We start from the raw sequence: 27,198 nt of genomic DNA on the forward strand, positions 1-27,198 counted from the left end.
TCGGACTAAGGCCTATATGATGTAGCCCTATTGAAGGGAATAGGAGAGGTTAGAATAAAACTCAAGCCAGGAGCAATTTTACCACGAGCAAAACAGTTCCCCATGTCTCGAGAAGCTGATGAAGGCATATTTGAGACTATTTCAGCACATATGAATCAGGGAATACTAGTGCCATTGGAATCCTCATGCAATACTGCAGTGTATCCATTTAAAAAATCTAATGGAGGGTTGTAGAGATTTATCCGGACTTGCACCCTCTTAATCAGTTTCCATTAGTTCCTAATCTTGCGACAATATTGTTTAGTATCCGAGTTGAAGCTAAGTATTTCACAATGATCGATTTAAAAAATAAGTTTTTCTTGATCCCATTGCATAAGGACTCACAAGACCTTACTTCGTTTCCGTTCAGACAAAAGAGATTAAAACGTACTCTACCTTAAGGGTATGGTGAATCCCCATCAATCTTTCACAGGGTCCTACAGATGGATCTAGGTAACATTGAACTCAAGAGTTTGGTAATTCAATACATAGATGACATATTGATTTGCAGTGATACAGAAGATGAATTCAGGCAAGACTCTGTTCAGTTAATGACTATACTGGGATACAAGGTGGACAAGGATAAATTAGAGTATTGTCAGGAAAAAGTGTTGTACATAGGCCAGTTAATTTCACATGAAGGAAAGAAAGTGACACCTGAAAGAGCTGAGGCTATTATGAAGATACCAAAGCCAAATATAGTGAGGCAAATTCAACAGTTTCTGGGCGTATGCAATTATTGCTGGGCCTAGGTGTTCGACTACAGCAATTATACCAAGCCACTATTGCAAGCACTAAATAAAGCAAAAGTTGGTAAGGAAAAGATAGATGGACTGAAGAAATGGAGGAAGGATTTGAGGAATTAAAATGAGCAAACTGTACAGCTCCAGTTTTAGGGATTCCCAACTATGGCAAGGAATTTTATTTTATCTATTTTCACACACTAATGGGTCAATAATGACAGCAGTACTCACACAAAGAACAACACTAGGATACAAGCTTTTGGCATACTAGAATGGGATTCTAGACCCAGTTATGAGGGGACATTTCCCATGCGAAATATCATTGGCCTTTGCCGCATTTGCAATTAATACATCCACAAGTATTACCATGGGCTGATCCATGTCTCTCTACGTGGAGCATTCCTTATTTGCCATTTTAGAGAAACCCAAGGGTACATTAACATTACAAAGAGCTTTAGCGTACAATCTGATGATTTCCAAATCAGCCATCAAGGTAGTGAGGTGCAAAATAGTGGACCGAGCCACGTTTGTAGCTGAACCTGTAGAAGAAGATGATCATGTGCATGACTGTTCAAAGTATGTCAAATTCTATGATGATGTACCCCGTTTGAAAGAAAATGCTCTAGCAGGAGGGGAAATTCTCTTTATTGATGGTTCTTTCGAAAATTGGGGAGAGGCATTCAGGCTCTGCAGTTGTAAGATACAGATTAAATGGTGAATTTGAGGTAGTGATGAATGCAAGACTACCGTCTTATTTTTCAGCACAAGCAGCAGAATTGGTAGCACTTATTGTTGCACTCAAAAAACACAAAGGGCAGAAAGTGACGGTATAAAGAGACTCCGCTTAGATGACGTCAACCACACATGCAGTGCTGTCATGCTGGAAAAGAAGGGGTTACCTCTGCACCGACTACACTCCAGTGCAACATGCGTCTTTATTGTACAGGCTCATTAAGGCACCACAACTCCCAGTAGCTGTAGTGGTCGTAAAAGGCACAGCACATTCTAAACTAAATGACTTTGGGCCTCATTACACGGTAGGCGGTGGAACAAGGTGCTATTAGCACCTTGGTCCATGCCGGTAAAATACCAGCACCGCCTTGGTGGAAAGGGGAATTACCGCCCTATTCCAAGGTTGGTGGGGCGGTAATTCCCCCTTCCCCCGTTGCCCTTCCCCATTCCCATTTTTGCCCCATAGGGCTCTGTGGGAATGGGGAAGGCACAAATTTCGGAGCCGCAAATTGCAGTACTGCAATTAGCTCCCTGGTCCCTTTGCGGGTTGGTTTTTAACGCCTGCAAAAAGCAGGCGTTAAATTCTCCAACCAGCAAGGGACATCGTAGTAAGGCGGTAAGGGTTTACCGGTACCGGTAAAATACCGGTACCGGTAAACCCTTACCGCCTACCGTGTAATGAGGCCCTTTATCTCTCATGGAAACAAAGCCGCAGACATAGAAGTCAAAAGAGATGCATATTCTTCAGAAATTTCAAGTTTTGATACTGAAGATACTAAAGAAAATTTGAATAGAAGCATGCTCGTACCGGAGGGGTTTAATATGCTGTCAATTATGCAACTAATAGAGATTCATGGAAGAACCCCACAGGAAGAGCAAGAGCTATGGAAAGATAGGGATGTCCTTCATCCCCCACAGAGGCATTAAGGAGACAAGAAAGCAATGGAAAGTCAGTGATGCTAGCAGCATTGTTGAAGGTCACACTTGAGCAGCTGCATTACCCTGTGCCTATAACCAGAGAAAGTCTTGCTGCCACAATTGCAGAAGACTGGTTTGTTCCCAATCTATTGTAACACGTTGCACAGTTCATGGTGAATTGCATCATGTGTCAAAGGTTTACTGCTGAGTATACATTGAGGACAATTAGAGGAGAAATGCCCTGACCAAATGGTCCGTTTTGGACCACCATCTTACTCCCCATGAGTTAGTGACAGGGTGTCACATGAGGACACCCCTTACGCCTCCATCTACAGTCAGGATTGATGCAAAGAGTGTAGCGAAGGCTCTATGTGATGAAATTCACGATTATTTGACATGTATGACTACCAGTGTTGCTTTCATTGCAGATCAAGTCAAGCATCGGATGGAGGGGTCAAGGAACATGGAAGAGGACAGTGCAGTAACCAATCCAAGTGAACCATTGCCACCGCCAAAGTTATATGTTGGTGACCAAATCCTTATCAAGAATTTTACCCGCAAGTGGCACAAGCCTCTGTTTAATGGTTCATTTTTTGTTAAGGAAGTCTCCCCTTCCGCACTTAAGATATCGGGAAGAAGAGCTTGGATGCATTTATGAGATGTGAAAATCTACAAAGACGAGACCCTTCCTCCAGTGCCGTTGACCAAGAAGCAAGACAAGAAGAAGAATTTCCGCGTGTGCAGACTCGATTGATGACCAAGAAGAAGGACGTCAAAACAGCGTGTGATTAGCATATATTTCATTTGGACTGGAAATTATTGGCACTCCTTAAAGTTATAGCAGGAAATGCACAGACTTGTAGAGAATTCCAGAAGTTGAAAACTTACTTTTTAGAAATTCTTTGAAGTAATAAAAATTGCATTAATACTATGCCTAAACATCAGTTTCTGGTTAGAAATTGGAAGAGAGATCAATACCAGATTAATTTTTAGGAGAATATCATCTGTTTCAATGATAAATATATGATACCCGTCAACAGTCACACACATCGGCTTGTAGTTGCATTTTTGTGTTTACACTTAAGTCCTACCCTGCTCTTGTTAGGGGAGATGTTAATATTCACACCTTTCTACATGACCCTAAAAATAGTCCTGTGATACAAAGACTCTTAATCGTGATTATTGAGCAGATTTTGCAACTACAAATGCAAAATTAAATTGAACTCCTGTATTAAAAAAAGTATTAGTGAAGAGGATAATGTGATTATAGAACTTGGATGGCACACAAAATGTTTCTCCAGACCTCTATGCCATATATATATATATATATATGTATATATATATATATATATATATCTCTATATATATATATATATATATATATATATATATATATATATATATATATATATATATATATATATATATGCATGCGTATTCTTTTTATCTTTATGTATCTTACATTTCAAAGTCTCTATTATCCTAATGGTCCCATTGAAAAAAGTGCTCCTATGATTTTTCCGAGTATGAGTATTGTATGGGAGGATAGGTCCAAGGGACCCCCCCTCCCCTGCAGCCCCCCTTGTGGAGTCCATGGCTTGTCAGGGGTCCCCCCTGCCACCAGGGCCCAGGTGGCGGGTGAACCACTGGCTGAAACATTGACCAAACGTGCTGTATTAAGCTAGGCCCTGGAAGCCATTTTGTGAAATCAAAATGGCATGAGCCCTGTACGCCGCAGCACGGCCCCCACCCTTGGAGAGTTCTCACTTGTCCCCGCGGCCGCAGCTCCCTGGCAGATCCGCGGAGAGCCCGTTCCCACGACCAGGCGGACATGAGCGAGTGCTAGAAACAAACACTGTAACATTCACCTTCCGCAGAGTATCACTGCCCACAGTATGACCCGACCAGCAGGGCCGGGGTGGAAAAGAACTGTAAAATGATCCCCCGGCAAAAGTAGAGACCTTAAATACCAATATACAAACTGCCTGTGATAAAACCCTTTTCTCCACGACCTTTTGATAAAACATGTAACCTCCATGAAGATGGCAGAGTGTATGTGTTCACGTGGCATTCTGGTTGAAATACCTATATCCCTGTAGCTCTGCGCAAATGGTAGAAGTGTCCCGGGGTTTTATGTTATGTGTTTTTCCGAGAAGAATGTAGTCCAAGGCCCAATGCTATAACTGAACTAATGCTGCTAGAGTGCAAAGGAAAATAAATGCAACCGCATCGGGAGCTCATGCAAATTATGTAAGAAAACGCATAGGATATATTCGAATGTTCAAGCTCGCCATCTGTCACTGCCATCAATATCATTGGCCAGTTGTTACTGCGTGCTCCACCAACCTTAATACTACCTCGCTTATCGTGCATGCATAAAATATAACAAAATGTCATAGATGTCACATACTTAGCATATAGTTAACAATAACAACATTGGTATATGTAACACATTTTGAAATGGCCATGTAAAGGTATTAACAAAGTAGACATGCAATCTTTGAAGAAAAAGCTCAACGAGTATTGTACTGTATATGAATTATTATGTCTTTTTTTGTATAACCTGCAAACGCACGAGGAAAATACCATCGTGGGCATATCCAAGGCCACTTCCCCTCCCTCCCTAGTGACGCCTGCCAGATGAAAGGCAGAGGCCCGGGATGCTCGCCTCACCTCCCCCAATTCGTCTGGAGCCGCTTCGAGCATTCTCGTCCCCCCGCAGCTCACATGGCCACGGCCAGCCACCTTCATTATTTACAACCTGGCAGTAAACCCCCGTCATAAACGCAGGCCAAAAGGCGCCCTTCCTCAGGCCCCAAGACCCACCAGCTCACCCCAGGTTAATGGCCCCTGTAAAATTAGGACACCCAATATTATAGCAACACTGAAGGAACACATTCATAATGACTTCTAACGAGCCATGATAACTTGGACAGTTTTACCCCATGCCCTGAGACCCAACCTCGTGACCTATGATACCCGGTCAACAGGATGATGGTAACCATGTATTGATGTATTACCAAAGGATCCCACTCTAGGTGCATTCCTCTTGTGTTGTGTTAAACTGTAGAATAACCTATTGTCGGATTTACAGGGGAAAATAATATTACGGTATTGAATGAATGCGGTGTGCGTGGCCTTAGGGCAGAAAGCCAAGAAAGACGTTCATCAATGACACTGGTCATGCCTGGCACAACAACACCGCCATGATGAGCCAAGCTGACCTGCCCGGCTTGGCCCACGTGGGCAACCAGTGACGTCAACCAACCACGGCAAACCACATCACAGCTGCACCTATAGTTAGTCGTCGCCACCCAATCCCCACAAACATGTGCCCCCTATAGTGTGTAGGTTCTTATGACGCATTTTGTAAATATATACGCCTGTCTTTGCTATTGTCAGACAGAGCGCTCTCGGAGTTTGCAGAGTCCTTTGTATGCCCTATTCTGACTTATATAAACTCCCATTAAGCTCACCCGCACTTTGTGTTAGCCTTATTCCCATCTTGGGAGAGTCCATTATTGTCTCTCATTGTGGGGAGGATCGTGCTATCTGGGGACGCTCGCCTTCAGTGGTGACCCCGACAGCGTGATTATTTTTCCTTAAATATATCCCTACCGTCCCCTTTGGCACGAAAATCTCCGGTCGAAAAGGGATACGCACGGTGCACCGGCTCCGGAAGGCTGCCCGCCAACGGCGACCGGTACGCTCAGAAGTGCGCACTCAACAGAGAGAGGGTACGGGATCCCGGTTGAAAAATCCCCTTTGAGTACCGCTCGCCGGAGCCAGGGCTGACCGTTGAGCGTACGCAACACTGCCTGGACGGACCCAGTTCAGAGACTCTCGGTTCAAGACGGGCATGTGAGTATTACGTGCGAGCGACCATAAAGGGAGCAGGGGAGGGAAACAGGACAGGGAACGAGGTTGTTTGAAAGGGGAGACTTTGGGACTACTAATAACCACTCTAGGCTTTCTTTACTTTTTCTTTGCATATGGCCATTAGGGTCAAGAGGTAAAAAGAGATAAAGAGACGGGAACCTAGCTCCGCGAGGGGGTAGAAGGCGGCGCCGCATAGCGCTATCTTGACTAGTACTGGGAATATATTTTAAATAAATGTGCTGAAAATAGTGGTGGTGAACAAAGGGTGGTTTGCTTTTGTATGTGCCTCCGAAATTATACAGAACAGAGGCTGTGCACGCCCATTCTTATATTGCCCAGGTGGCGGAAACACACACAGGTCCCCACACGTAGAGATACACAAATACATAGATATATTTAGTGATATATATATATATATATACACATATCGAACAACCATGAACCATGGGGGCAGAGACACCATTAGCCCATATTTGTAAGAATCTACCTGGGTATGCTGAACGTATTAAGAAATATCACGATCAGTGGATTACAGAACTAAAGGGGGAAGGGTTACCCCAGATATGGCCAGAAGGGGGATCGTTTGACAAGAGTGTCCTAGATATGGTAGCTACATGCATTTGTCTAAAATACAAGGGGAAGCAGTTACATAATAGGAGAGAAATATTAGATCTATGGAGATTGTTTGAAGAAGTACCCCCGCCCAAAAAAAGGGAGTTAGGTACTGATCTGCCATCTACCACTGATTATCCATTACTGATACCAAAAGACGACAAGGTGTTACCAGAAGGGGAATCACCAGTAGAGGTAACTAGGTTGTACCCAATACTAAATAAGCCAGTGCCCGCAGAAGGATAGAGTGACCCAACATATGTACCCCCAACAACAGTCACTACGACTCAAGGACCAACGGCACCCCCACCGTATGAGAGCTATAGACAGAGCAACCAGGTAAGTACATCCAGTCTAGGCTCTCCATAGCAAAAGATGAGCTCTCGAGGATAAAAAGCATATGTGAACATAGTGGGGCTAACGCTGCTCGGTCAGAGCTGACATCAAGAACACAGGGTCATGATAAAACAATTGAGGAAGGGTGGAAGAAGGGGGAGATACTGTTCAGAATACAGGAAGAACCAACTTGAATAATTGAACTAGAGGAAAGGGAGGAGCATACTGACGATGAGAGAATGGCCACGGGAGGTAGAGCTGAACTATGGTGCAATATAGAAGAGGACTTAGAGGAAGGTGCAAGATTAAGTATGGCGATAGGAGGAGGAAATGAGGGGATGGATGGTGCATGTTCACGAAGAACAATGGAAGAAGAATGGACAGGACGACTAAGGAATAGGTTGGGGAAAATGGCGCCACTAGGAAAGAATGGAATGAAGGTGAGAATAGATAAGACAGCAAAGGGGAAGTTACAACTCCCACTAATACGCAGAGGAGGAGGGAGGCCGAATTACATACCCTGGGCTCAGATGGACAAGGCCAATTTGTTAAAGCTATTACTGATACCAAAAGACGACAAGGTGTTACCAGAAGGGGAATCACCAGTAGAGGTATCTAGATTGTACCCAATACTAAATAAGCCAGTGCCCGTAGAAGGATAGAGTGACCCAACATATGTACCCCCAACAACAGTCACTACGACTCAAGGACCAACGGCACCCCCACCGTATGAGAGCTATAGACAGAGCAACCAGGTAAGTACATCCAGTCTAGGCTCTCCGTAGCAAAAGATGAGCTCTCGAGGATAAAAAGCATATGTGAACATAGTGGGGGCTAACGCTGCTCGGTCAGAGCTGACATCAAGAACACAGGGTCATGATAAAACAATTGAGGAAGGGTGGAAGAAGGGGGAGATACTGTTCAGAATACAGGAAGAACCAACTTGAATAATTGAACTAGAGGAAAGGGAGGAGCATACTGACGATGAGAGAATGGCCACGGGAGGTAGAGATGAACTATGGTGCGATATAGGAAGAGGACTCAGAGGAAGGTGCAAGATTAAGTATGGCGATAGGAGGAGGAAATGAGGGGATGGATGGTGCATGTTCAGGAAGAACAATGGAAGAAGAATGGACAGGACGACTAAGGAATAGGTTGGGGAAAATGGTGCCACTAGGAAAGAATGGAATGAAGGTGAGTATAGATAAGACAGCAAAGGGGAAGTTACAACTCCCACTAATACACAGAGGAGGAGGGAGGCCGAATTACATACCCTGGGCTCAGATGGACAAAGCCAATTTGTTAAAGCTATTACCACCGTTATCAGGAGGGGCAAACAAGTGGATATATGCATTTGAGAAGCACACAGCTGGGGTACCACTAGCAATAGGTGATGTGAAAGGTTTGCTAGTATCGGCGGTTGGGGATCAAGCTGACAGAGTATGGGTAAAGGCTGGCTTCCCGGGGGTAACGTTAGACTGCGATCACCATGATGGTGCCTCGTTTAACACAGTACGTGCAAGGGTGTGTGACGCATTAAGAGAGACATTCCCAGACACCCCAGATTTGCAGTCAGTAATGCAATGCATGATGAATGATGGGGAAGACGCCATGGATTACATTTTTTGGGTCCAGGAGATGTGGAGAGCGGAAACGGGCACGCCCTGATATCAGTCAACCTCATTATTTTACTTTATAATAAAGAGAGGGCTCCCTAAAGAGGTACAAAAGTACAAAAGGCACTTGGACAAAATTGCAGGTATTGAAGCGAAAGGGTGGCCCGAAATACAGAGCATAATAGTTCACCACTGTAAAAGAATAAAGGAGGGGGAAAAGGAGATAGCTCAAAAAAGATTGACAGACGAGGCGAAGCTAGTACAAACAAAACTGGTGAAGGTCGCTGCAGCAGTAGCCGCGCTCCCACACAGCAGGGAGGGAGAAGAAGAGGAGGAGGGGCTGGTAGCAATACAAGGGAGGATGGCAACGAATTGGGCAGGAGCAGGGCAACTACAGTGGAACGAGCAGGAGCAGAACGGAGGTCCGCAGTGGCAAGATTGGGCCCCTCGATGGGGACGAGGTGGGTACAGGGGTCTCAGAAGGGGTGGACAAGGGCACGGGGGAAACGGGGGAAATGGATGGCAAGGTCCCAGAGGTGCGCAGGGAAGCTGCTGGAACTGCGGGAGGTGGGGGCACTTTTCCAGAGAGTGCAGGAATAGATCGAACAACGAATTTCAAGAGATGGAACACTATGGTAACCCCCACCCGGGAAGCCCATACGGTCTTCCAATGGGACGACAACAGAGGGGACAAGAACAGGGATACGCAGAGCAAAGGCAAGCGCACCATTACAGAACACAGAATCACCCACAAAACAACGACAATATGCACTACACCCCAGGCAACCCTTTCGCAACGAATGCCAATTGAGCACCAGCCCCGGCCCCCTATAGTGGTGTGTCAGTAGTTTCAGGAAGCGTCTTCAGCCAAGGGGGGACAATGAGACAACCAGCATAGGACAGCCCACAGAGAACACTTGCGTGTCCTGTTCTGTCTACCACCTACGATGCAGCGGAGGAACCATTGGTAGTGGCGCAGATAGGAGACAAGCAGTTCATATTTGTGGTAGATTTGGGAGCCGAGAAATCCTGTATCTGTGAGGGCCGGTTTCCGCTATCTAACTGGAAGTTAGAGACGCAGGGGTTCTCTGGGGCTGTAATTGAAGTTCCTTACACAGAAGATTTGGATGTGACAGTGGGGGGTAAAACGGTGAAGACACCCTTACTGTATTATGAACAATCGCCAATAAACTTGCTTGGAAGAGACCTTCTTAGCAAGCTTAACATGACAATATAATTTACAGAAAGAGGGATAGTGTACCCCAGGAATATGCCCATTACGCGTAATGCTGGTGGTACATGCCCGGGCAACAGCACCAGAAATACGCGGCATGCCAGTGGACGAAAGAATGATCATCGAAGGATTAAAAACACTGGCCCAAGTAGTCCCCGAGCTAAAAAAGTTAGAGTGGAGGATACCAGCAGAATTTATCTTCCGCCCAATAGTACGCCCGGACATAGCACCAGGTTCAGTGGTATCCTCAGACCTGCATGCTGTACAGGTATCAGCAAAAAGGATTGCAGTAATTGGGATGGACATAGACAGGTGTGAATGGCGCACTGTACTGTGCATCAATGCTGATATTGCCCTACGAGACTTATCTGATGAGGATCTCTTTTCTGATTCGGAGAGTGATGGCGAGATAATAATGGAAATAGCAATGCCCTGTGACATTTTGATTCAGACAAGACAAGTACCCGTCCAGTTGATGGCAGTGGTGGGAACGCCACTGTCCTTTTTTGATGATGACATGTGACTGGTGCCAAACCATTTGTGGACAACAGGCCCCCATGATGTAGGCTTGTTGCATGGAGTGACACCAGTGGTAATCAAACTCAAACCAGGGGCAATTGTGCCCGGGTGAAGCAATACCCATTGTCCCGCGAAGCTGAGGAAGGGATAAAAGAGACAATAAATGCATTGCTAGCACAGGGGATAATAGTGCCCTCAAAACTCCCCATGTAACACCTGTATCTATCCGATCAAAAAAGCAAAGGGAGGGGCTTGGAGGATGATCCAAGATTTACGCCCCCTATATGACGTCATACAAAAGGAATTTCCTTTGGTCCCGAACCCTGCATCCATACTGTGCAGCATCCCAAAAACGGCATCACATTTCACAGTGGTTGATTTGAAAAATGCATTCTTATCCATCCCCTTGGCGGAAGAAAGCAGATACTTGACAGCATTCACACTAGGGGAAAAGAGATACGAGCACTGCAGGCTACCTCAGGGGTACTGTGAAAGTCCAAGCATATTCAACCGCATATTACACGAAGACCTGGGCAATTTATCAGTCGAAAGCACGATCATTCAGTACGTAGACGATTTGCTCATCTGCGCACAGAGTGAAGAAACGTGCAGAAGAGACTCAGTAACCCTCTTGACGCTGCTGGCGAATAAAGGGTACAAGGTGGACAAGGGGAAGTTACAATACTGCCAGTCAGAAGTGCTGTACCTGGGACAGCTGATATCAAAAGACGGGAAAAGAATAATACCTGACAGAGTGGAAGCAATAAGGTCAGTGAGAGAACCAACCACAGTGAAGGAGATGCAGAAATTCTTGGGAATGTGCAACTATTGCAGAGCATGGATACTAGATTATGCAGCCTACACCAGACCATTACTGCAGGCACTCAAAGAGGCCCAGCAAGAGAACAGGAAAATAGAGGTGTCAAAAGAAATGAGGGACTCGTTTGGGTCGCTAAAAGAGCTAATTTTGAGTGCTCCAGTACTCGCCAATCCTGATTATGAGCGTGAACTTTACCTGTTCTCACATTGCAAGGGAACTCTCATGACGGCTGTACTGACACAAAAGACTTCCCTGGGACACAAACCATTGGCCTACTATAGCGGCACATTGGATGCAGTGATGCAAGGTCACTTCGCGTGCGAGCAATCTCTCGCTGCCGCCGCGTTCGCCATTGAGAAAAGTGCCACGATAGTAATGGGGTGCCCTGTCACGTTGTTTGTGGAACACTTATTGTTTGCAATACTTGAAAGATCAAAAAGCACACTGACCACACAGCGAGCAACTGCCTATGAGATAATATTGTCCAGCGTCAATATTTACGTAGTGAGGTGCAGGACAGTAAACCCAGCAACATTCATCACAGAACCATGCACACTAGAGGACATGCAAGAATACAATTGTGCAACACACACAGGAGAAACAGGGGAGGGCACAGTGGTGTGTGAAAATGCCCTGAGCGAGGGAGAGGTGTACTTTGTAGATGGGTCAGCGTCAATTGACATGGACACAGGAGAGAAACATGCGGGACTAGCAGTAGTGAGGCTAGAAGAAGGTGAGTATGAAGTGTTAGTACAATATCGCCTTCCGTCCCATTTCTCAGCCCAAGCAGCAGAACGTATCGCCATAATAGAAGCATTACATGCAGCTAAAGGATGTGCAGTAACAATATACACAGATTCAGCCTACATGACGACCACCGTACACGGAGGTCTAGCCCGGTGGGGGCGGAGAGGGTTTCGAAGGGCAGATGGGACCCCAGTGCAACATGCAGAACTGTTGAAGGAATTGATTGAGGCCCTGAAAGATCCAACAGTGGTAGCAATAGTGAAATGCCAAGCACATACGTCCAACACCGACGTTGTGTCTTTGGGGAACGCGGCAGCAGACGCTGCTGCCAAGGAGGCTTCGTACTTTGAAAGACATGGAACAGGTGAGTACCTATTGCAGCACCAGACGAACGAAGAGCTTCCAGAAGGATACAATGCCATGCCTATATCACAAATACTAGAGCTACAGCAAGGTGCCAGTTGTGACGAAAAGATGGTGTGGGAAAAAAGGGGGTGCAGCCAATCGGCAACAGACTTATTGTGGCGCCAAAATAACTCAGGAAAAGTAGTAATGCCCATCAAACTGTTAGAGATAGCATTCCAGCAATTACACTTTCCAGCGCACAATTCTAAACAACACATTGCGGCAGAGATACAGGAAGATTGGTTCGTGCCATGTCTCCAGGAACACATATCTAGATTGACAATGGAGTGCACGACGTGCCAAATATATAACTCCGGGATGACCCTACGGACACTCAGGGGGACAATTCCAAAACCAACAGGGCCCTTCAGAGAACTGCACATCGATTATGCAGACATGGGGGAGAGGTGTAATGGGGCACGCTACATGATAGTGGTTGTATGTCCATTTTCCAGGTGGGTGGAAGCGGGTCCATGTGCGCGACCTGATGCTAAGAGCGCTGCAAAGTTCCTAGTGAGGGAAGTGTTCCCGCGCTGGGGAATTTGTGACGTGATTCGCTCAGACAACGGCACTCATTTTGTGAATGAGCTCTTCAAGGAAGTGACTGCGTTGTTGGGAATAAAGCATAAACTCTGCTCAATTTATCATCCTCAAAGTAACGGCGTTGTCGAAAAGATGAACAGCTGTTAAAAGGGAGATTGTCTAAATTGTGTTTTTCGTTGAAGAAAAACTGGATCTACTGCTTACCCCTTGCACTGTTTGAGCTGAGGAACCAGCCGAGCAAGGATCACCATCTGTCCCCACGCGAAATCGTGGCAGGGAGACGGATGCACACAGCACATTCCCCACTGCGCCAACACTCAGATGCACACAGAAGCGCCACCATATTAGGAGATGAATTCACAGATTACCTAAAGAAGCTAACTAGGGCAGCGCGTGCAATCTCAAGGCAGCTCTCACCACCATTCACAAGGGAAGAAGGGATCACAACGGTGTCGTTTGTGGAACCTGAAACACAAGTACAATTAATGCCAGGAGAGTTCATTTATGTCTGGAGCTTTATGCGCCGGTGGAATGCCCCCTAGGTTCCATGGGCCGTACGAAGTAGTATTTTGTACACCCACAGCTGTAAAGGTGAAAGGGCTCAGGTATTGGATACATTTGACAGATGTGCGGAAGGCATATAATAGTGTGCAGGAAGAAGTGGATGAGGAGGCACAGACAACAGCAAACCAAAATAATGAAAATGATGAGTGAACATGAACAGATGAATGAAGGAGTGTAACTGATAGATGAAGCTGTTAACGAACATTTTTTATTACAGGTTACTGATCGAGATAAATGAAAAAAAAATATATGTTTAACTGAAAATATATGTATTGTCTGCTCTCGTCTCTGTGCAAACCCCTCCCCCCCCTTTTTTCCCCACCCACCCATCTCCCTTTTATGACCTCCTGGTACATACAGTGCCAACAAAAATGTTTACATGCACGTACTTAATGCACTTTTATATCTCAAACAGGAACTACCATGGCAACAAACAGGCAGCCTGCAACAAATAGATTGATTAGATATAGAGATGTTTTAGCCAACAGGTGTAGATATTCGTATGAGTGTGGGTTGTCTGTATGCATTACATTATTTTTTACAATACTGTTTGGCCTGGTTACTTATTGTTTTATAGCGTTCATCTCTATCGAGATGACCGAGGGGGGAGGGAATAACGGGATTAATGTAACAAATCAAACTACAACTGCAAATACTAAAGAAGGTGATTTTTTGGTGTTGGACGGATCTAAACTTGTATGAGGATATTACACGACACCGCCCAACGTTGCTACCTCGCCAGATGAATGAATGCAGGAAAAAATGCGAAACAGCACAACTTCCCTGCCAAAAGCGTCTGATTACAATGCCCACAGTTTAAATAATCGCAACCCTTCTGTTATATCATGGCTGTACAACACCCCCACCAGCGTGCCCACCCCCACAACAGAAAACACACTGCTTGATAGCATAAAGAAAGAGACTAAAGAGATGACAGTGAGATACACAGCATTATACAACGAATGGGGAAAGGGGGGCGAAGGGAAGAAAGGGGGGTCAAGAGTGTCCCTCGCCCATGAAGCCGGGAGATATCTCAGAAATAAAAGGAGGAAAAGGGAGGCGGGAAGGAGAAAATACGATGAGTATTACGGATTGGGACTCGACAAGATGGAAGACCCACGACACCCCCACCAGACAAATAAATGGTATGCAGACATGAGTGCAACTGCAAAACAAACAACAAATGAGAGTTGCTATGTCTGCTCCCTCATTGCCCATGCTTCAGGTACACCCAAAGTATTGCTGCCAAAAGAGTTGCCTATTGTGGATGCCCAATGTCTCCTTCATCTCACGTTGTGCAGAATTAAGAACACATTCCAGGCACACGAGGTAACGTTTAAAATGCTGCAGAATGAGAAGACCTGCTACCCGAAAGCGGAAGAAGTGATATGTTTGGAAGATCCATTCTTTATAATACAAGGGACATTATTTTCAGAAAATAAGTGGAAAAATGAAGAAATAATGTGCAAAGCTGAAGCGCTGCGAGGTGTGGCACCAGAGAAACTGCAGTGGATAGAGAAAACATGCACACCAGTATGGAAGGAGCACATCTCAAAATTGACCTGGGTGACGGACATTGAAAAGCCTTTCAAGCTACAAAAAGAAATAAACTATGAACTGTGTTTCAAGGGAGACGGGAAAACTATCATGGGGGTAAACAAAAATTGCAACAAGACCCTCACCATCCCGGATATGAGAAAAGGAACAGCGGCCCTCATGGACACTTATTGGGTATGTGGCAATCAGGCATACCTGCACCTCCCACAATCCTGGAGCGGCAGCTGCTCATTGACCACCCTACATTCTGCACTAATGGTGATACTGGAGAGCCACATTGATGGGAGCAAGAAAATGCGAGAGACCCCTCAGCAGAATGAGGCCCAACCAACTACAGAATCACAAGTATATGTCCTGTCTTCCGGTAATAAGGGGGAGATGCTGTCACGGAACAGACGATCGTCGAACTACATATCAAAAGCATCCTCAGAGCTACTGCCACAGATCACAGACAGATATCGACTATTCAGCTCTGCAGAGACTTTCTTCGCCTCACTCATCCCCAGCATCCAGGCACGGGCAAATGCAAAATGGCTCCAAATTACATGCTGGGAGCCGATCCAGCTGGCAAATGACACTGAAGAAGGATTTAACATAATAAAAGTGGAACTACGAGCACTGCGGCTAATGACCATGCAAAATAGGTATGTTTTAGACCTGCTAACAGCGATGGACGGAGGTGTTTGCCAAAAAATTGGAAGTGCCTGCTGCACTTTCGCACCTTCCGAAGATGCAGATAATGGTTCCTTATCCCACGTGATCGAAGCTGTACATAACCTAGGAGAAAGAATGAAAATGGAAGGTGGAGCAGAAGCAAGCACATGGTTCGACAACATCTTCTCCTGGGTCCCATCGTGGCTGGGAATGACTGTTAAATTTCTGATGCCGGCAGTAGTGTTCCTCCTTTTTATTTTTTGTATGTGCCAGGTGGGTCTTCGATGTTGTGCTAACGCAGTACCAAATGGTGCAATGATGATGGTGACAATGGGTAACTCTCGCGGTACGATACAACATATGCAGGAAGTAGAGGTACAAACAGGAGCAGAAAACACACCAAGATTCCAGATGGTGCCCATATACCACAGTGGGGATGTAGTAGATAGGCTATGGCACACTACAATTAAAGAGCCCCGTGAACTTGAATGGTATGAGGAGGTGTGGGTGGATTTGGAAGGGGATGGAGGTTGTATATATATGACCTGCACCCCGGACGAATATGCTAGAAGGGGAGAAAGCCTGCGAGGGGTGTGTAGGGAATGGATGCCCATAAAAGGCACCCCAGCATGGGATGAGGTTGTAGCTGAAGAAGAAGAACGCAAGAGGTTGAGGGAGTTACAGTATTCGTTACTTAAGTAACGAAAGGGATGAAATGTATGGGAGGATAGGTCCAAGGGACCCCCCTCCCCTGCAGCCCCCCCTCCCCTGCAGCCCCCCCTTGTGGAGTCCATGGCTCGTCAGGGGTCCCCCCCTGCCACCAGGGCCCAGGTGGCGGGTGAACCACTGGCTGAAACATTGACCAAACGTGCTGTATTAAGCTAGGCCCTGGAAGCCATGTTGTGAAATCAAAATGGCATGAGCCCTGTACGCCGCAGCACGGCCCCCACCCTTGGAGAGTTCTCACTTGTCCCCGCGGCCGCAGCTCCCTGGCAGATCCGCTGAGAGCCCGTTCCCACGACCAGGCGGACATGAGCGAGTGCTAGAAACAAACACTGTAACATTCACCTTCCGCAGAGTATCACTGCCCACAGTATGACCCGACCAGCAGGGCCGGGGTGGAAAAGAACTGTAAAATGATCCCCCGGCAAAAGTAGAGACCTTAAATACCAATATACAAACTGCCTGTGATAAAACCCTTTTCTCCACGACCTTTTGATAAAACATGTAACCTCCATGAAGATGCCAGAGTGTATGTGTTCACGTAGCATTCTGGTTGAAATACCTATATCCCTGTAGCTCTGCGCAAATGGTAGAAGTGTCCCGGGGTTTTATGTTAAATGTTTTTCCGAGAAGAATGTACTCCAAGGCCCAATGCTATAACTGAACTAATGCTGCTAGAGTGCAAAGGAAAATAAATGCAACCGCATCGGGAGCTCATGCAAATTATGTAAGAAAACGCATAGAATATATTCGAATGTTCAAGCTCGCCATGTGTCACTGCCATCAATATCATTGGCCAGTTGTTCCTGTGTGCTCCACCAACCTTAATACTACCTCGCTTATCGTGCATGCATAAAATATAACAAAATGTCATAGATGTCACATATTTAGCATATAGTTAACAATAACAACATTGGTATATGTAACACATTTTGAAATGGCCATGTAAAGGTATTAACAAAGTAGACATGCAATCTTTGAAGAAAAAGCTCAATGAGTATTGTACTGTATATGAATTATTATGTCCTTTTTTGTATAACCTGCAAACGCACGAGGAAAATACCATTGTGGGCATATCCAAGGCCACTTCCCCTCCCTCCCCAGTGACGCCTGCCAGATGAAAGGCAGAGGCCCAGGATGCTCTGCCTCACCCCCCCCCCCAATTCGGCTGGAGCCGCTTCGAGCATTCATGTCCCCCCGCAGCTCACATGGCCACGGCCAGCCACCTTCATTATTTACAACCCGGCAGTAAACCCCAGTCATAAACTCAGGCCAAAAGGCGCCCTTCCTCAGGCCCCACGACCCACCAGCTCACCCCAGGTTAATTGCCCCTGTAAAATTAGGACACCCAATATTATGGCAACACTGAAGGAACACATTCATAATGACTTCTAACGAGCCGTGATAACTTGGACAGTTTTACCCCATGCCCTGAGACCCAACCTTCTGACCTATGATACCCGGTCAACAGGATGATGGTAACCCTGTATTGATGTATTACCAAAGGATCCCACTCTAGGTGCATTCCTTTTGTGTTGCGTTAAACTGTAGAATAACCTATTATAGGATTTACAGGGTAAAATAATATTACAGTATTGAATGAATGCGGTGTGCGTGGCCTTAGGGCAGAAAGCCAAGAAAGACGTTCATCAATGACACTGGTCACGCCTGGCACAACACCTCCCGGATGAGCCCAGCTGACCTGCCCGGCCCGGCCCGTCCCACTTGGGCAACCAGTGACGTCCACCAAACACGGCAAACCACATCACAGCTGCACCTATAGTTAGTCGTCGCCACCCAATCCCCACGAACATGTGCCCCCTATAGTGTGTAGGTTCTTATGATGCGTTTTGTAAATATATATGCCTGTCTTTGCTATTGTCAGACAGAGGGCTCTCAGAGTTTGCAGAGTCCTTTGCATGCCCTATTCTGACTTATATAAACTCCCATTAAGCTCCCCCGCACTTTGTCTTAGCCTTATTCCCATCTTGGGAGAGTCCATTATTGTCTCTCATTGTGGGGAGGATCGTGCTATCTGGGGACGCTCGCCTTCAGTATAAATGATGATAATTTCTTTAACCTCTATGTGCATGTCAGGCAACATAAGAGGGATGCAGAAGAAGATAATGAGGTAATAAATACCTATCTTGATAATGCAGCTCACCTGCGGAATAATATATGGTATCAGCACATAAAATGGGTGGGGGAAAATGCATCTGATGAGAATTGCTATGTCTGCCCTCTCATCCCCTATTGCATGAATGCAATAAAGACCTTAATTTCAAAAGAGATGTCAGCACATGATGCAAAGTGACTCAGTCATCTAGCAGCATGGACCAATAGAGGACATTTACAAGGGAGATGGGCAACCTTGCGATGGAGATCAAGACTGTTCTTTCCATATCAGGATGATTAAATCAAGACAACACAAATGGAGAAAGAGCCTGGATGGTCAGACAGGATGCTTGTCTATTCTGCTGCAGGACAATACAAGGTCCTGATAGCATCCCTCAACTATAAAGAGGCGATCTTTCAAGCCAAGAAAGATACGTACAAAAACAGAATTACCCAAGCCAAGTCGAGTACCAACGTACTCTTCAAAGTACTCAAAGAACTAGAATCTCCATCAGTCCCCCCTGACACCTGCATCAAAGACATCTTGTGGTGTTCTAACATTCAAGAGGCACTTTTAGCTAAAAGCACTATGCTCCAAGAAAAGCTGAACTCCAAAAAACAAGTCTCTTACTTATGAAACCTCAAACCACAGCCCATACCTCCCCCAAGAATACTACTCAAGCCACTATCCAGAACACCAGTAGGCCATTCCATTTTTCACAGCTCTCTACTAAAGATGTGGAAAACATAATTCTTAAATTGAAACCCTCCAACTGTCAGGGTGACACATGTCCAGCCACCATCATTAAGGAGGCATCTACAGAACTGGCTCCCTTTCATCACCTCCGTTATCAATGCCTCACTCAAAACAAGCATAGTCCCTAACATCCTCAAAGATGCCTGGGTACCACCATTACTGAGGAAAGCATTGCTAGACCCCAATATCCCCACAATTACAGGCCCATCACCACGGTTCCTTCCTCCTGAAAATCCTAGATAGAGCAACCTACCTGCCAATTCAGGAGCACCCAAAAACCAATAATGTCCTCGGCCTTCGGCAGTCAGGTGTCAGACCAAGGCATGGGACAGAGACGGCCTTCACTGATCTTAAAACTCAAATTGAAGAACTAAAAGACAATGGGAAACTCGCCCTCCTTTTACTGCTTGACCTGTCGGCTGCCTTCAACCTGGTCAATCACCAAATCCTATGCAACCAACTTGTCTCTGCTGCACATTTTTCCAACACTGCCACCACGTGGGCCCAATCAATGAGGGTCTTCAACCCTTCAGCTGCTGCCGACCCGGCACCAGTCACGTGTGGAGTCCCCCAAGGATCATGCGTATCTTCTACACTCTATAATATATTTACTAAGCCCCTATTTGATGACCTCGAACATTTAGGTGTCACCTACACTAACTATGCAGATGACACCCAAATACTCATTCCCATAACTGTCAACCATAAAGCGCACTCCAAAGCACTCAATGGGGTCATTACAAGGTAGGCGGTAAGGGGTTAACGGTGCCAGTAAAGGTGCCGGAGCCGTCAACCCCTTACCGCCTCATTACGAGATCTGCTCGCGGGACCCGCTAAGGACGCCTGGTAAAACCACGCGTCCTTAGCGGGTACCACAAGCAGACCAGGGTGCTAACAACGGGCCCGTTATTAACGGGCCCATAGTTAGCGCCCTCCCTATTCCCATTGTGCCCTATCGGGGCTCAAATGGGAATGGGGATGGGTTCCTTGAATGAGGAATTACTGGACCCTCCAATGTCGGAATGGCCCGGTAATTCCTCATTCAAGGAACCCAGACCCGGTACCCGGTAAGGGGGTAGCCATGCCGCTAATAGCACCATGGTTACCTCCTTCCTCGTAATGAGGCCCAATGACATTTACCTGGTCATTCAGGCCTGGATGGCGCAACATGGGCTCTGTCTTAACAACAATAAGACAAAGCTACTCCTCCTTGGATCACAAGACTCAGTAAGCTTGATGCAAGCTTTGACTCCTTCATCATTGACGGCAATTCCATCAAGGTCTCTAAAAATGTAAAAACTCTTGCCATCTCTCTAGACTCCACTCTGACCTTAGACAGACAAACTAACTCAATAATGTTCTCTTCGGCCTACATGTGCAGACTAATTGCTACCTGTAGACCTTTTCTAACCACTAACAACTGCACAACCCTAGCAAGAGCACTAGTCCTGTTGAATCTCGACTGCTGTAATGCACTTTATTTAGGGGCTAGCAGACGAAACTCATACAAGCTACAAGTAATATATAACAATGCCGTCAGGGCGGCTCTGAATATCCCAAGAGCCCAACTCATTTCTGTTCTCAGACGTAGTCTCAATTGGCTGTCGCTTAACCAAAGAATTGTGTTTAAAACACTGTCCTCGATGAACAACTGCCTTGCGAATCACGCCCCTAGCTACCTGTCTAACCTACTCTCTTGCAACACATCGTACCGCCCTATGAGAGCAGCCCAAGCTCATTACCTCAAAACCCAGAGTTTTAAGCTCCAAAGGTGGGGGAGCAGCATCCCTGTGCTCGCCGCTAAACCGTGGAACTCACTGCCTTTCTCACTCAGATCTGAACCCTTGTATCTCACCATCAGAAGCAGAGTCAAAATCTGGCTTCGAGCACAAGAATACTAACCCACACACACACTCCAGGCATACCTTCCCACTACTGCTATTAAATAACACAATATGCCACCTGTAAATCTTTGTTCACTAATAATTCATGTTTTTGTACATTTTTAACTGCCTAATGTAATATGCAACTGTGATATATGTAGTATGTAATTAATGCAACAGTGTAAATGTAACTTGTAATTAACTGTACATATACAACTGTGTAGTGTAATATGTAACTCTGTAAACCTAAGAAATGTGCCCATATGGCTGCGGGATTGGTGCACTTCACAAATAAACAAAACACAAATACAAGGTGATTAATAAGGAAATTAAAAGAATGAACTGTTCTGATATGACAGAAAAGACTGGAATGCCTGCATGGTGGGAACGTTCACAACTGCTGATCTATGGATGAGTGAGTGAGTACAAACAAAGGATGGGAAGATGAAATGATGTCCTGTGCAGCTCATCTGCTGAGGAAGGAAGCCGTGCAAGGAAAACAGAAAGTAAATTATGAGTGTCTGAACTCTTGGGCCAAGTACTCCAAACTGCTGACAATGGTGGAAGATGAAGCAGGCCCGGTGTCTGTAGTCCCGTTGGCTAATGCGACAATATGCTTTCAAAGCAAAGAAAAAAATTACAATGGACATAATGAGGGGTGAAAAAACACCATTGACGTTCCAGGAATGAGGAGTGGGGCGGCTGTCCTAATGGATCAATATTGGGCCTGCGGATATAGAGCATATATGAAGCTACCCAGGAATTGGGGAGGAGTGTGTTCCTTGGTATAAATCCATGTTTCAGCATTGGTGATTCCAGAGAGTGCCCTGAAGATTGAAAAATTTCCAAAAGTGGATGATCACCTGAGAAAGAAAAGGTCAATAGTACTCTGGCAGATGAAGAGATTGTATTATTTCTCACAAAAGTCACTAATGGCTTATGAAGACATTCCTGACGAGCACAAAATGTTCAGCAGCATTGCAGTGATGCTCACATCCATGTTCATGCCTGGAATCCAAACAGCGGTGAATGCCAAATGGCTACAGGTCACCAGAGGGGAGCTGCTGCAAACAATCAATGCCACTATAAAAGGATTTAATTATATAAAAGAAGAGCTGAGGGCCATAAGGCTGATGACCCTCCAGAATAGGTATGTCCTCGACATGATTACTGCAATGGAAGGAAGTGTTTGCGCCAATATCGGGCCATCATGTTGCACATTCACACCATCTCATCACAGCGAGAATAGGACGTTGACGGAGGCCATATCGATGTTGACAGATCTACACATAAAAATGATGGATGAGACAGAGGCCATTAGAGATGACAGTTGGTTTACACTTTTGTTCTAATGGATTCCTTATTGATGGCCAACTTATTCAAGTTCCTTGAAGCAATATTGGTGATAACCATATTTGGATTCTTTATGATATGGATAATAGTTGGACAATGTAAGAAAACGGCTAAGAAAGCAGTACGAATGAAGATTAGGATTGACACAAAGGATGCTGACTGATAATGCCATCAGAGATTACATAAAAGCAAGTTTGGGGCACCTGAAGGAACAAAATTCTGGAATCCAAAGGAAATATGTGAAATGTTGGGTCGGGGTTGGGTACTCCGAATGGACAATGTAGTTACATGACCTGGAGTGTGGATGAACAAGTTAAAACAGTGGGCACCCTGATGGGGGGGTGATGAAAATATGGACGCCTAAGAAACAATTCTTCAAGAGAAGATACAAAGAAGCAGAAAAACCTGAGGAGTTGGTTGAGGACTCGACCAGAGGGGGGAATGCAGAGGAGCAGCTGAATACATCTGCACGAGATGCCACTTCATTCCTCTGCTGTATTGGAGACATGAGACCATGTCTGCCTGACACCAGCTATTGTACCAAACCGTAGTGGGTATTTGGAAGAAGATACCCATTGAGACAACCCTAGCAAATGTACCACCCAAGTGATGACAACCTGCAGAAAGAACTCCCTGAAGGAATATAAGAAAGAACTAAGCAAATGAACTGATGACGTGCTAAGAAAGTGTGCATGACGTTCCAAGATACAGACTAAAGACACTTGGCCTCATCACTAGTCTGGCGGTAACCCTTAAATTCAGTGGTAATGCTATTACCGCCGAAGTTAAGGGTCCACCAAATCACGGTTTGGCTGCATTTACCCCCAGGTCTGAACTGGGGGTAAACTGCACTGGGAATTTGCTGATTTTCAGTGAAATTATCACACGGTAATACTGACAATGGTAGTTGCACTCAAAATTCCCCATTGGGTCCAATGGGAAATGGGAAATTCCCAAATGGGCCCAAAGGGGAATGGGGAATTACTGATCCGCCAAACCCGTGATTCGGCGCTAACATCGCCGGGGGGTTTGGCAGTAACGGTATAAGCCCTGGAAGTATGCCGGCGGTAATACAGCTGCGATACCGCCCAACTCGTGATGAGGCACAATATATGGATTCTAGAGGATGAATGACAAAGTAAAGAATTGAGTGACCTGACAAACGTGGAAAAGAAGAAGATTACACGTTAACAAAGTGCTGCAGAAAACAGAAGTTCAATGAATGTACAGACCCTGAAACATAAGGTAGATCAAATCATCATAGAGGCTAGCTATGAGTAGTAAACAGAATGCAGGCGAAGCCGCCATTGTACAGAAATGGACATTGGTATCATTAATTAAATAAGCCAGAAACCATGAAGAGGGAATGGAAAAGCTGTGTCGCAGCCGAATAACAGGCTCATTGAGTTGCGTGGCGAGGCTGTCTGGCCTGAAGTCAAGATTGTAGAACTCAAGGTCAGCTATCTACTCTGAAGAAGAACGTGTTTGCCGGGGATGAATCTTCTCATGTTAAGGTGCAAGAAAGAATGCAAAGGCTGCCAAGTTTTAATTCATTTAAAGTATTTAAAAGCTGCAAAACGGACCAGATCGTGGTCTCCTGTGACGTGAGCAAAGGATGGAAATAGAGCTTCGAGTTCCAGACACGATAGCAAGTGCCCCACTCCCGTGCATTCCCAAATATGAGAATACATTACTAGGCCAAGTACAAAGATAATTTCATGGCAGAAGGTATGGGCGATGAGAGTTGCTGGGCCAATTGGGTGGTGAGGTAGCTTCATGTCCTATCTCCCTGCACCTGCACCTGGGCTTACGTGCTTCTAAATGAACTGAATGTTCCAGACATGGCACAAGCGTGTCAACCAATTCTATTAGTCTGCATAACGAAGGACCTTATAGCTTGTAAGACCAATGAGAAACTGTGTACCGAATGTTTCTAAAGCGATATGTTAAAGGACAGCCAATAACAATCCTGTCTCCTATATAAATGTATATCTAGATATTTCCCTTAACCGATCCCGACCCTTGACATGTTTTTAACTATTGCCACATAGCAGGAAGTCACTCTGATGCACTATCGAGTATAAGAATTGTATTTTTTGTGCAGATCATTGAGAGACTGAGCGTACGTCTGTTGATGTTTGTTGTAACCTCCCTGTTTTAGATCATTGTTAATAAAACAGTAACTTGCCAACTTCTTGCGTTTGCCTGGTTATTTGGACTCAGAATTATTCTGTTGTACTCGCATCCATTGTATATGCACGTTCCAAAGGGCCATAAGCTCATCACTTTTCCACCAGATGACCTTAAAACGTACACAGGTCTCAAGGATGCGTTGAGCACATACTTTGACCTACAGCGCAATGTTGATCATCAGAGGCACACCTTCAATATGGCACTCCAGATAATGGGTGAATCCATGGACGATTTCGCAACCCGTCTTCGCAAGTTGGTTGTGCACTGTGAGTTCCACAAATTCACTAGTGAGGAAGCCATCAGACTAAAAATCATAGGAGGATGCCTGTCGTCTTCATTTAGAAACAGACTACTCCAAGAACCGCTCCCTCTAGCGACCATACTACAAATGACCAGGACGGAATTCAGAGTGGACACACAAGCCTCGCAGATCGAAACCACTAAGGTACCTGGAAGAGAACACATATATCAAGTTTTGCCAGTGACTCGAGGTGGACACCCAAGCAACAATACATTCAGGGGACCTGTTTCATATGGGAGATGTTACCGGTGCAGCCTCCCATTCCCTCAAGAAGGCATGAAGAGTCCTGCATTTGGACATACCTGCACCAAGTGTGGCAGAGAGAACCACTTGGCAGTTGTCTGCAACTCTCCACCGGGACGCCCACAAGGGCATAACCTCACACCCTCCAAGCAAGAGCGTAGCATGCGCAGCACCGGTCCAAGCAGAGATGTAAACATGAGGTGAGACCTAGTAAGTTATGTCAGACACGTTAGAGGAAGGTCTGCATCGCCCTCTTCCTCTAGGGAGACGACTCAGCATGACTATGCTTATATGATGAATGGAGTGACGACCTCGCCTGAGGGTGACATCAACCTGCTAGTTGGAGATCACCAGGCCAAGTTTCTCATCAACACAGGCATCACCCTAAATATTATGTGCTTGTCAGAATATTGCAAGATGGTGTCGACTCCACAGTTGAGACCGTCTGACCTGAAGGTCTTCCAGTGGCCAGCAACAGGCCCAGTGCGGTATCATGGGAGGTTTTGACAATGTTAAGGTATAAGGAAAAGCGTGCACATGCTGAATTTCATGTACTACAAGGGGAAGTACCGGGGAGCAACCTGCTAGGACGACCCACTGCTCTTGAGATGGAGATTCGCAGCAGTGACAAATGACATGCAACACAGACTCCCAGTTGTGCAGGCGTCCCCGATTTTGTTCGAAGGCACCGGGTGTCTAAAAGGTGACCGTTTGACACTCCACATTGATGTATCCATACCGCCTGTTGCTCAACACCCGAGGAGAATACCAATCCATCTACAACCGCTCGTGGAAAAGGAGATACAATGTCTACTGAATTAAGGTATAATGAACCGCCTGATGGTCCGCCTCCATGGGTGACCCCCATAGTAGCCATTTCTAAGAGAGGCCCAACAGACAAAATACGCATATGTGTGGGCATGCGACAGAAGAACAATGCCATTTGGTGTGAGGGACACCATGGAATGCACTTAGGTGACATGATGAGCCTCCTAAATGGGGTGAAAGTATTCTCGAAGCTTGACCTGAACAAGGGATATCCTCAGGTCAGAATAGACAAACAATCCCGGTACATCACTACTTTTGGCACAGCAACTGGACTCTTCAGGTAGAAGAGACTGAGTTTCAGCATCTGCTCGGTGGCCGAAATATTTCAGGAGAGTGTGAGGAGAGTTATTACTCATGTGAATAATTGCTTTAATTACAGTGATGATATCCTGATCTTTAGAGCCACCATTGCAAAGCATGATCAAGCCCTTCAATAGGTGTGCATGGCACTGATGGAGGCTGGGCTGACCCTAAAACGCGAAAAGTGGGTCTTCCACAAGTCTCAACTCAAGTTCTATGGACATATTTTCTCACATGAAGACATTAGCCCTGACCCAAGCAAAGTGGCCACCATTTCTGGAATTTTGCCCCCCATAGATGTCAGCGAAATCAGGCCTTTCTTAGGAATGGCTAATTATTGCAGTCAATCCATTTGGGACTTTGCAACCACCAGTGCTCCCCTCTGAGGGCTCAGGAAGGAAGGCAGAGCATTCCAGTGGTCAGAACAATGTTAAGAGGCATTCTTACAAAAAAAAGTGACATTGCCTCAGCAGAACACATGGCATATTTTGACCGGAACATGTGCATGGAGGTGACAGTTGATGCCAGTCCAGTTGGCCTAGAGTGATCCTGGCACAACATCGGCCAGTGCGAGAGTCTCCCAG

This window comes from Ambystoma mexicanum, chromosome 14 (genome assembly GCF_040938575.1).
Source record: "Ambystoma mexicanum isolate Mex_15411 chromosome 14, UKY_AmexF1_1, whole genome shotgun sequence".
NCBI lineage: Eukaryota > Metazoa > Chordata > Amphibia > Caudata > Ambystomatidae > Ambystoma > Ambystoma mexicanum.